The sequence below is a fragment of the Pistacia vera genome, unplaced genomic scaffold, assembly GCF_008641045.1.
Source record: "Pistacia vera cultivar Batoury unplaced genomic scaffold, PisVer_v2 Contig1019, whole genome shotgun sequence".
Lineage (NCBI taxonomy): Eukaryota > Viridiplantae > Streptophyta > Magnoliopsida > Sapindales > Anacardiaceae > Pistacia > Pistacia vera.
The window spans coordinates 99,284-113,008 of record NW_022195049.1 but is presented as its reverse complement, the minus strand read 5'-3'; positions in this window follow the sequence as shown (position 1 = coordinate 113,008).

The window sequence follows — 13,725 nt, the reverse complement described above, 5'->3', positions numbered from 1 at the left end:
ATACTCAGCCTCATTATTGGTCGCTTTAAATCCAAACCAGAGGATGCCATGAATACAAGTCCTGAGAGACTTCACTGGCTTGTTGCTCAGATTCCTTGGTCGGATGATATGAGAATTCTGAAATGAAATCAGCAACAGCTTGCCCTTTGATAGTTGCTTTCGATCTATATTGCAGATCGAACTAACTTAGTTCCATGGCCCATTTGAGCAATTTACCCGATGCCCTGGTTTCTAGAGGACCTACCTGAGCGGGTAACTTGTCATTACATGGATTGTATGGGGCTGGAAGTAAGGTCACAACTTTCGGGAAGTGATCAGTAGGGCATAAGCTAATCGTTCCATTTCCAGATACAACATCTCGACATCCAACAGATGCTTGCTCGCTTAATACATTGGCCATTGAACCTTGCTCTCCTCCCGAACTAATGCTTCACTGACTGCGTACTGGGAGACGGACAAATACAGGAGCAGGATTTCTTGCGGGAGAGGCTTGGATAGAATAGGTGGTTTTTTTAGGTGCTCTTTAATGTTTTGAAATGCCTGTTCACACTTGGGAGTCCACTCAGACTTCTTATTGGCCTTGAGAATGTTGAAGAATGGCAAGCAGCGATCTGTTACCCTCGATATGAAGCAACTAAGCGCCGCTATTCACCCATTGAGACTTTGAACATGTTTTCGGTTAGTCGGGCTTTTTATGTTGAGGAGAGCTTGGATTTTCTCGGGATTGATCTCTATTCCCCGCTGGTTAACCATGTACCCTAGGAACTTTCCTGAGGATACTCCGAATGAGCATTTGAAAGGATTAAACTTTATTCTGTATTTTCGGAGGATATCGAACATCTCAGCGAGATGTGCTATGTGATATGAAGCCACATGCGACTTGAATAGCATGTCATCAACATAGACTTCCATCGACTTCCCAATCTGCTCAGAAAATATTTGGTTAACCAACCACTGGTAAGTTGCTCTAGTGTTTTTCAGGGCGAAGGGCATAACCCTATAACAATACAGCCCCCGATCTATTACAAATGAGGTATGCTCTTCGTTCGGTGCATACATCGAAATTTGATTGTATCCCAAGTATGCATCCATAAAGCTCAGTAGCTCGTGCCTAGAGGTGACATCAACGAGCTGGTCGATCCTGGGTAGGGGAAAACTATCCTTGGGGCAAACTTTGTTAAGGTCGGTGAAGTCCACACAGGTCCGTCACTTGCCATTGGGTTTTTTTTACTAGAACTGGGTTGGTAACCTAGCTCGAATAAAACGTTTCTCGGAAGGACCCATTCTGAAGGAGGTTATCTACCTTGATTTTCAAGGTAGTGTACCGCTCTGGATCCATCGCCTTTCTTTTTTGGCATACTGGTTTGGCTTCACTATCGATGTTCAAAGCATGGCAAATGACATCTGGACTGATCCCGACCATATCGGCATGCGTCCATGCGAACACATCAATACTTTCTCTGAGGAAACTGATCAGGTTGTTAGTGAGCTAGGGGTTGAGATTGCTTCCAATCCTCAACACTCTGCTCGACTCGCTCTGGTCGACTGACACCTCTATTAGATCCTCAACTAGCCCACTGGTAGGGCATTCCTGGATACGAGGACCTATATTATCCTCGACTAGGCCAGGCTATGGTTCGATCCGACTGATCGCCATTGTCTGTTTGGGAATGCCACACGAGATGCCTTTCCCCTTACATGCCATCTGCACTACCTTCACATAGCAGTCGCGAGATGCACGCTGAGATCCGCTTACTTTCTCTATCCCCATTGGGGTGGGGAACTTCATCTTGAGATGGTAGATCAAACTGACTACTTTGAAGTTCCTCAGTAGAGGTCGCCCTAAAATACCATTGAAAGCGGATGGGCAATCCACTACTAAGAATTCAGTTATTTTGGTCACCTCGTCAGAGTCACCCAGTGTGACTGGAAGCGAGATTGTCCCTTTGGGGATCAGATGATCCCTTGTAAAACCATACAGGGGGATTGAGGCGGGCTTCAGGTCGGCCTTATCTAATTTTATTCTCTCGAAAGCTGGCTAGGATGTTCACATCACTTCCATTGTCCACCAACATTCTCTGGACGTCAAAACGCCTTATTTGGGGTGTGATGATGAGAGCATCATCATGAGGATGATGTAATCGAACTGCGTCCTTTTCAGAGAAGGTGATTTCCTCCTCCTTGTCAACCTTTGATGGTTGCTGCGTCATGGTCATCACATTGATGGGGTCATGATGGACTGCGCGAGCATATCTTTCTTGGGCACCTCACAAGTTTTGTTCGAGGTGCGGTCCTCCAAAGATTATCCCTACGCTATAGACACCCTTACGATCACGATGCTTCTTACTTGGTTCCTCTTGATTTTTCTCCTTTACGGGAGCAGAGTCATCAACATACTCTTTGAAATGCCCTTGCTTGATAAGATTTTTGATCGCCTGCTTGAGAGCTCGACACTCATCGGTGTGATGCCCATTGTGTAATAACTACTTCCTACTCAATTACTCATAAAAAATATACATAATAAAATACATGTATAATAACATAAGTAGTTGGGCCCAAATTTTTCTTTTATTAAACATATACATTCTTTATACAAAATTAGTATCATAAACAAAAACTATCAAAAACTATGTAGACAGTGTAGCCATTCCTCCTCGCGTGCAGACGTCCATCCGAGCGTGTCCTCACCTAAATCCTACAAAAACATAAAAAGACAATGGGGTGAGCACAAATAATACTTAGTAAGTAAACCCTCTAGTCATCTATCCCCGTAACTCTGTCTCTCTAAGTCTTTCCTTACAATTCTCACTTACTCTCTATTTTATACTTCTCTCTATTTTCTCTTTATGTTTCTCTCTCTCTGTTTCTCTTTCTTAGAACTTTTTTCTACTAACTCTCTTTAGTAAGTCATGGCCCCATCTTATCGGGGGCACGGCCGGACCTCGCTCCCCGCACTCCGTGACTTCAACTTGTTCTTAGCCGATCGGACTCGGTTATCATGGATTCGGAACCCTTAGCCATGGAGTATTAATCTCTCTCTCGGTACTCTTGGTATGCCCTCATCCGCATGCACTCTCACAGGCTACCCCACTTCTCTCTCTCATACTCATGCCCTCTCTCAATGCGGCGTACATGCGGGAATACTCTACCCATTACTCACGAGTTCTCCATCGCACAACCTACTCTATTCTCTTTTTCTCTCTTTTCTCTTAATAAAGCTCACACTCAAGTTCTTACCTTTTCTACTCTTTCTCTAATGCATAATATATGCATATGGATGATTCATGCTATTAATGCACTCATGAATGCACAAATGCAATTGTTGCATCAAGATAGTCATTCTACAGGTCACACTCAAGAAGGCATAACTTGAGTTTATCATATCGGATTGCTACATTTTGGTCTCTTTTTAAAGCTTAGAGACAGGCTACAACTTTTATGTTTTGATCTCAATCAGTTCAATCTATAAGATTGTCCAAAATCACTCAAAAGGTCATGGCTGTGACAGGGCAGTTTTACTTGCATTCCATCAACAATAAATGTGCAAACATAAATTCTACTTTAGCTATACTCTTCTTCTTTCTTTAACCATCCAAAATGGGATTAAAGCTCCCTTGTATATCACAAACCTGTCAAGGAAAACAACTCCCAAAAGTTTACTCAAACTCTTTCAACTTCAATCAACCTTCAACCCATCATCATATCAATCAAAGCACTTCTCATAAGTCAAAAATATCCAAGAACGCATAATTCATCATCTCATCTCAATTCTCATAATCATAACACATACATAATTAAAGAAATCTCTACTCACTTGATTTTCTTAAATCTTAACTTGGTTGGATTTACTTACCTTGATTTGAGCAACTCCAACACTATAATCCTCTTTGATAGAATTCCCTTTCCTCTTAAACCCTAAGCATATAAAACCATAAGAATTCAAAACTTAAAATTTAATCTCACATCTTGATGCAGAATCTTACCTTTGGATGCTAGGATTGAAATCCACTCAAAAATACACAAAATCTATGAATTTCCTTGGAAATCTAGTGAAGAATTTGAGAATTTTGAGTAGAGAATGGCATGAATGGAGGGATAAAGTGGCTAGTTTTCTACTCTTGAACTCTTATTACATAGTTTCCCATTTTGCCCTTGCTCTTTCTTAAAAATTCCATCTATGTCCCTTAGTCATGACGATATGCCCTCATTTTTATTACATTCTCCATGAAATTCTATCTCTTTTCATCCCTAATTTTCAACTAATTTTGAGTAAAAGACCTTTTACCCCTAATGAAAGTTTAAGGGATTTTCTTCACATTTTTCTCAAAATAACTTTAACAAAATTCAACTAAGGGCCACCCAACCAAAATAACAACATGCAAGATCAAATGAACACATCAATAAACATTCAAGCAATGCAACAATAATTTAACTACATACCTCTAGTGGGTGCTACACATTGTCCCTATGATAACGACAATATTTTTTACTGTTTCTGGATGAGCAGAACCTTTCATAGGCTCAGCTCTCCAAGCAGACTGGCATTTTCTGATTTATCAAGAATGGCTGAAACAGATGCATTCAAAGAGGTATACTGAGTCCTGTCGAGATCGGGACGAGGAACTATAGCATAAGACTTCTTAGGCTCGAACCGAGGTTTCTTTCTTTTTTTGTTGATCGTCATAGCCCATTCGATCAACTCTCCTATTTTCCCCTCGACCTGGTGCATTGCCAGAAGTGCCGGGGTCATGGCGGTGGAGAACAAATCAATAAACATTCAAGCAATGCAACAATAATTTAACTACATACCTCTAGTGGGTGTTACACTTCTCCCCCCTTAAAAAAATTTCGTCCCCGAAATTCACGCAAATAACTTCGGTAACGTTTCTGCATTCTTGCTCTACTCCCATGTGGCTCTTCTACCTTGTGATTTCCCCAAAGGCACTTTACTAATGAATGCTCTTATTCCGAGCTCTTTAATCCTTCATCCAAAATCTGTACTAGACGCTCCTCATACACAAGGTTCTCTTCTAAGTCAACATCCTCTATTCTCAATATGGGAGGAATCCACTTACATACTTTCGTAGCATCGAGACATAAAACATCATGCACCTTGTCCATGCTAGGGTGTAGTGCCAATCTGTAGGCCACTTTTCCCACTCGTTGCAATACCTCAAATGGACCTAATATTCTCGGTGCTAACTTTCCTTTATTACCGAAGCGCATCACTCGCTTATAGGGGAAAACTCATAGAACACTTTATCACTCACTTGAAATTCAACCTCTTTTCTTTTCAAGTCGGCATAACTCTCTGTCGATCTTGGCTTGCTTCATCTGTTCTGATTAATCTACATCTTCTATCATTTTCGAGCCACCTCTGGCCAAGAGCGGTACTCAACTCACATTTCACATCCCAATGTAGTGGAGACTTACATCGTCTATCACACAAAGCCTCGTAGGCGTCATCTTATTTGTAACTGGTAATTGTTGTTGTAGGCAAACTCCACTAAGGGTAACATTTCATGCCAGAATGCTTTATAATTATACAACAAGCTCTCAACATATCCTCAAGCACCTAATTCGTTCTCTCTGTTTGGCCATCTGTCTGAGGATGATAGGCAGTGTTAAATGCTAAAGGTACCCAATTTCTCTATAAACTAGTCCAGAAAGCTGAGACAAATCTGGAATCTCTGTCTGACACTTTGTCTTGGCACACCTGCAACCTGACTATCTCTTAATGTAAATATGAGCCAACTGATCTGTAGTGGTGCTCTCCTTTACTGGGAGGAAATAGAGAAATAGCGGACTCATATAGCTATATCCTCTCTGTACTCTAGGGAGACTGTGATAAAATCTATCAAAATACTCCATTTCCACTTTAGAATATAAGTGGCTGAAGCAACCTTGACGCCTTTGGTGTTCTGCTTTCACCTATTGACAAGTCAGGCATTAGCTATAAATTCTACAATGTCTCTCTTCATACCTGGCCACCGTAGCATTTCTTTACATCTTGGTACATCTTGGTTGCTCTAGGATGAGCATGTATGGTGTGTCATGAGCCTCCATAAGAATTCTCTTTCTCAACTCATCATTTTGAGGGATACACAACCAATTTCTGAATAAGGACACCTCCACTAAATGGAACTCCGTTACCTTGCCCTCATGTACTTGCTGAACTATTTTCTGACACCACTCATCAGCCATTTGCTTAACTGACTTCCTCCAATAAAGTAGACTAAACCTCTAACCTGGCAACCTTTCCGAATACTCATTCAATCTGTTCTCTACATAATTCTTCTATCAACTCTTTCTGCTTAGTGAGCCAGGACAAATAAGTTTTTCTACTCAAGGCATCGGTTACTACATTGCTTTCCTCGGTTGATACTTGATCTCACAATCATAGTCCTTAACCAGCTCTAACCACCTTCTCTGTCTCATATTCAATTCCTTTGAGTGAAGAAGTACTTTAAACTCTTATGATCAGTATAGATGTTTCTTTGCACCATAAAGGTAATGCTCCAATCTTTATGCGAAGATCACGGCTGCCAACTCTAGGTCATGCATAGGGTATCTCGTCTCATACTCTTTTAATTGCCGAGAGGCATATGAAATCACCCTACCTAACTCATTAACACTGCACCAAGTCCTTGAAGAGAGGCATCTATATAAATGTCATAATCTACACCCTCTTGTGATAATACTGACACGGGGCTGTTGTTAATCTCTTCTTCAACTCTTGGAACATTCCTCACATGCTTCTGACCATACAAAAGGAGTCTTCTGTTTGGTAAGATCGTCAATGGTTTAGCCAACTGGGTGAACCCTTCAACAATTTTCTGTAGTAACCTGTCCGCCTAAGAAACTTCTGACCTCTTTTACTGTTTTCGGCCTCTACCACTCAAGATTGCCTTTACCTTACTCGATCTACTGAAATCCCTTCCTTGGACACTGTATGGCCTAGAAATTAACTTGGTTGAGCCAAAACTCCATTTAAAAACTTAGCATACAACCTTTTTTTCCCTCAACCGTTGTAGCACTATTCTCAAATGTCCTCATGTTCTTCTCTCGACTTGGAATAAACCAGAATATCATCAATGAATACTACTAAAAAACTGATCCGACAGTCATGGAATACTGGTTCATCAAATCCATCAAAATTGTTGGGGCATTATCAAGCCAAACGCATCACTACAACTCATAATGCCCATACCTTGTACGAAAAGCAACTTAGCTATTCCTGCTCGGCCACTCTTACCTGATGGTACTTGACCTCAAATCAATTTTGGAGAATACTGCTGCTCCCTTCAACGGATCAAACAAATCATCTATCCGGGTAACGTACTTATTCTTCACTGTCACTTTATTTAGCTCTTTGTAATCAATCACATCCGTAGTGACCCTTCTTTCTTCTTTACAAACAAATTGGAGCTCCCTAGGGAGAATGACTCAGTCGAATAAAACCTTTATCTAAAAGCTCTTGAAGTTGCTTCTTTAATTCCTAAAGCTCTGCTGGGCCATTCGTAAGGCTTTAAGTATGGGTGTTTGTTCCTGGTGCTATTTCAATACTAAACTCAACCTCTCTTTCGGGTGGTAACCCGGTAAGTCTTCCGAAACATCTAGGAATCTCGAACTACCGTGAAAGAACAACATGCATGCATCAAGTGGTAAATGGAGAAGAAAGCATAAAAAAATGGATTCAAAAATCGTTTTTCATACAAAGCATGGAAAGAAATTATACCTTCTCCTTTGCTTTGGATTGATGAAGATTAGCTCAAGGATGAACCTCCACACTTTAACCACCACTTGAGAGATTAAGAGTGGTCGTGGGTTATGGAGAGGTTTCTTGTTCGTGTTTTTGTGTAACAGGTCAAGAATGAACTAAAATGCAACCTTTTGCACTTATATATACTTGGGCAATTTTGTAATTATTTATTTTTCACTCCAAGCCCAATAAAATCTTATTTTAAAGGACCCCACGAATTTAATATGCTACCCTTTATAATCAATATTATTCAAGGGCTCATGTAAACTAACAGTTTTATTAACAACCCATAAATTTACCCTTTTTACCCTTTAACTATTAAAAGGTTATTTTTGTTCATCTCATTAATCTTAACACTTTAAGATATAATATTAAATAATTTTATTGCTTGACCATTTTAACCCTTAAAATGTCCAAAATTTTTTATGTAACTATTACTATAGAATCCCGTTATTACCCTCAAAGGTGCTAGCCCTCTTCGGATAATCATTCTCTCTCTCATCCTTCTCTAACTTCTCAAGGCTATTGGTGTGACCATGTAGGTCCACCGTGGATTAGCCATGAGCTGGTTCTGGATAAATCCGAAACCTGCCGAGGCCCAACAACTATGGTAAACATCTAGCAATGTGCCATAGTCCCTAAACCACGATGAAGAAATACTTCATCGAACCCATTTCAGATCATACGTACCATGCAGTAAAGTCCCTCCATAGATATCAAATCGAGTATGGATTCATGGAACGTCAAAATCCTAAACTTGATCTTCTACCGAATCGTCGATCAATATGTTTCGGAACTCGTCATCACAAACTTGCTTTTGTATGACTAAAATAGACTCTGGCCAGAGATTCAATTTTTTGGACATTTATTGATGTTCGTCTAGGAACTCGAATCCGGATGGAGTCAGCGATACCCCCGATCCTTATTTTCGAGTCAATGGATCCCCTCTTGACCATCGTTCGTTTCCCATATGAACAACGCATGCACCAATAGGCTTTATTGTACGAAACATGATTAGTCTCGTACTTATACATCGTATGAACCATACCATCCATATCGGATCCGACTACAATGTCTCAGGTCAAAGGACTACATCGTGCACTGATATAACCAAACGATAAATCATTGCCTACATGCTTTTCCAAGTGATTTGTCGTTATTCGGTCACGTTCGAAAAACAGTTCACCAACCGTTAATCCATACCAATGCCCCAGTGACATGACTATCATCGTCATCCGTACTTATATCAACTCATGATATCTTTCGGAAGCATCCGGTATGCCTACTGTGCAATATAGTTGCCCAAATTATATTGCTTCCGTAGGGAACCCTTTTCTATAATTCATTTACCGATTAAATGAATCATCTGGACAATTCATATACATACTTTATTTTAAATGCATGACTGAATAAAGTAAGCATTTTACATATATGAATTAAAGAACTCTTTCTTCTATTATTTATGATATATATATAGATATAAGACAAAATGCTCTGAAACCGAGAACACGAATGGTTTCTAGGGCATACACTAATAAACACTAACAACTGGCACCCTCTGAATTTCTGACTGTGGAACGTCACCACTCTATACTACATGAGCAATATATCCAGAACACCTCTTTCTCAACATCTTTCTAGCCTTCACACTACTAATCAACATGCTCAATTGATGGCCCTCTCCAAACTAAATTTATCTCCACTATTGAGATTAAATCTTGCCTTCTTCTTCCGACAATCAATTTCTACTCCATACCTCCCTAGGAAATCCATGCCCAATATCACATCAAGGTTGGGCATATCAAAAACTATTAAATCAACTGCTAACTCTTGACCATGGATCACTACGGACTCTCCTAACAACATCTCCTGAGTCAACACACTCACCCTATCAGGTAACTCTCTCTTAATAGGTTGACTCACTCTAGTAGGTTTCAAACTTAATCTCTCTATCATTCCATGAGATATAAAAGAATGGGTAGCTCCAGAATCAATTAAAGCATATAAAGGAACAACATGAAATAACAATTGACTAGTTATGGCTGAGGGACTGGCCTTGGCTTTACCCTATGCTACTGTAAATACTCTGGCATTTGTACCTCTAGGAGTCTGAGCTATCGATAGGAGAGGAGCTTTACAATCCCTCATCATATGCCCTGGCTGTCGGCACTTGTAACACACGTTTCGGTCCCTCAAACACTCTCCTGAATGGTTCCTCTCACATTTAGCACAAGGGGGAAACCCTTCTGTCCTTGGTCGTTGGTTCTGTCAATCTCTCCTATTCTTCCTGGGTTAAACCTTCTTCTTGGCCCTTACTTCTCTGTTCTTTGTGGCATCTACTCTCTCCCTCTGTAAGGTGGTGGATGGCTCACTAGATATTGTTGAAGCTAACCCTCCTACAATGTATTTATTTACATAGATCTCTACCCTTAAAGCCCGTGTTAGAGCTTCACTGTAGGTATGAGGGGGCTCGACTCCTGTCATTACATCTCGGACAATATCTGATCTCGACCCTTGCACGAACTTGTCCCTCCTTAACTCCTGTGTTTACACTATCTCGGGTGCAAAGCGAGCAAGGGAGTTGAATCTTACTAAATATTTTTTCACCGTACTAGTCCCCTGCTTCAAATTAATAAATTCTTGGACCTTCTCGTGTATTCAATCTTCTGTTCGATACTCGGCCTCAAACAATCTCTTGAATTCCTCCCAAGTCATCGAGGCCATGTCATGAGTCTCTTCCATTAATTCCCACCAAATTCGGGCATCTCCCCGAAATAAGAAACTGGCATATCTGATCCTCTCTCTATCATTCATGGGAAACAGTGTTGTCGTCCGCTCTACGAACTTAAACTGCTCTTCTGCTTCTAACGGGTCCCTAGTACCCCTAAACTCTAGCGACTGGTGCTGGTTTGCAAGCCCCTGAATCGGATCAACTCGACTTTGTACTGTCTAAGGTACCAGCCTTTCTCGCTCTTATCTTGTGGTCGGTATTCTACTAGGGGTCTCATTTCTTTCCTGTACAGCTCTCCCCTGACTCTCAGCTAACACCTGCTGTATAATGGTTCGAATCCTCGTCTCATCAAGAGTAAGGGGAGTTGGTTCTGGTGGGTTAGAGGATTCTCCCTTGTTCATCACACTCTTGCCCTTCTTCCTGTTACTACGCCTCATCTACAAAAGAACCACATTTGATCAATTCAAGAGAACACTTAACGTAAGGAAAGAATTAACTTACACAGTCAACTCTCGGACATCGTAGCGATGAGAATGGTACACTGTCAAAATCTCGGCTCTGATACAAAAAATGTAATAACTACTTCCTACTCAAATACCCATAAAAATATACATAATAAAATACATGTATAATAACATAAGTAGTTGGGCCCAAATTTTTCTTTTATTAAACATATACATTCTTTATACAAAATTAGTATCATAAACAAAAACTATCAAAAACTATGTAGACAGTGTAGCCATTCCTCCTCGCATGCAGACGTCTATCCGACCGTGTCCTCACCTAAATCCTGCAAAAACATAAAAAGACAATGGGGTGAGCACAAATAATGCTCAATAAGTAAACCCTCTAGTCATCTATCCCCGTAACTCTGTCTCTCTAAGTCTTTCCTTACAATTCTCATTTACTCTCTCTTTTATACTTCTCTCTGTTTTCTCTTTATGTTTCTCTCTCTTTGTTTCTCTTTCTTAAAACTCTTTTCTACTAACTCTCTTTAGTAAGTCACGGCCCCATCTTATCGGGGCGCGGCCGGGATTCGCTCCCGCTCTCCGTGACTTCTACTCGTTCTTAGCCGATCAAACTCGGTTATGCATAGATCTCTCGGGTACTCTCGGGTATAGCCCTCATCCGCATGCACTCTCACGGGCTACACCACTTCTCTCTCTCATACTCATGCCGCTCTCTCAATGCGGCGTACATGCGGGAATACTCTACCCATTACTCACGGGTTCTCCATCGCACAACCCACTCTATTCTCTTTTTCTCTCTTTTCTCTAATGCATAATTAATGCATATGGATGATTCATACTTATTAATGCACTTATGAAATGCACAAATGCAATGTTGCATCAAGATAATTATTCTGCACAGGTCACACTCAAGAAGGCATAACTTGAGTTATACGTATTGGATTGCTACGATTTTGGTCTCTTTTTAAAGCTTAGAGACAAGGCTACAACTTTTATGTTTTGATCTCAATCTAGTTCAATCTGTAAGATATCCAAAAATCACTCAAAAGGTCATAGCTGTGACAGGACAGTTTTCACTTAGGCATTCCATCAAACAATAAATGTGCAAACATAAATTCTACTTTAGTTATAACTCTTCTCCTTTCTTCAACCATCCAAAATGGGATTAAAGCTCCCTTGTATCATCACAAAACCTGTCAAGGAAAAACACTCCCAAAAGTTTACTCAAACTTCTTTCAACTTCAATCAAACTTCAACCCATCATCATACAATCAAAAGCACTTCTCATAAGTCAAATATATCCAAGAACAAGCATAATTCATCATCAATCTCATCTCAATTTATCAATAATCATAACACATACATAATTAAAAGAAATCCCAACTCACTTGATTTTCTTAAATCTTAACTTGGTTGGATTTACTTACCTTGAATTTGAGCAACTCCAACACTATAATCTCTCTTTGATAGAATTCTCTTTCCTCTTAAACTCTAAGCATATAAAACCATAAGAATTCAAAACTTTAAAATTTAATCTCACATCTTGATGCAAAAATCTTACCTTTGGATGCTTAGGATTGAAAATCTACTCAAAAATACACAAAATCTATGAATTTCCTTGGAAATCTAGTGAAGAAATTTGAGAGAATTTGAGTAGAGAATGGCATGGGATAGAGTGGCTAGGGTTTCTACTCTTGAACTCTTATTACATAATAATAATATATATATATATTATTATGTAATAAGAGTTTATATGTAGTTTCCCATTTTGCCCATAAATATATATATATATTAGTTTCCCATTTTACCCTTTCTCTTTCTTGAAAATTCCATCTATGTTCCTTAGTCAATGACAATAATGCCCTCATTTTTATTACATTCTCCATGAAATTCTATCTCTTTTCACTCCCCAATTTTTCAACTAATTTTGAGTGAAAAGACCATTTTACCCCTAATGAAAGTTTAAGGGATTTTCTTCACATTTTTCTCAAAATAACTTTAACAAAATTCAACTAAGAGCCAATCAACGAAAAATAACAACATGCAAGCTCAAATGAGAACAAATCAATAAACATTCAAGCAATGCAACAATAATTTAACTCATACCTCTAGTGGGGCGTTACACATTGTCCCTATGATAACGACAATATTTTTTACTGTTTCTGGATGAGGAGAGACCTTTCATGGGCTCAGGCTCTCCGAGCAGACTGGCCTCTTCTGATTTATCAAGAATGGCTGAAACAGATGCATTCAAAGGGGTATACTAAGTCCTATCGCGATCGCGACGAGGAACTATAGCATAAGACTTCTTGGGCTCGAACCGAGGTTTTTTTCCTTTTCGTTGATCGTCATTAGCCCATCTGCGATCAACTCTCCTATTTTCCCCCTGACCTGGTGCATTGCCAGAAGTGCCGGGGTTGTGGCGGTGGAGCGCCGCCACAACGCTCTCAATACGGAGGTATTTCTTCGTAAGGTTATAAAAGCGAGTGAGGGAAACATCGTCCTCTGATTGCAGCTCCTTCCGCAGGTCTGTCTGTGGATGAACTCTCGCTATGATAAGAGTCTGAACGGACTCTTCGAGAGTGTGAGCTACTTTATGGAGCTTTCTGTGGAACCTATCGATGTAAGATTGGAAGGATTCATCCCTTTCTTGCCTTATGTTGCTAAGGTAGCTCAAAAGTATTGAGAACTTCCTGTTTTCTTGGAACTGTCTCAAGAATGTCGAGCTCATCTGATTCCACGAGCTGATTGATCCCGCCGAA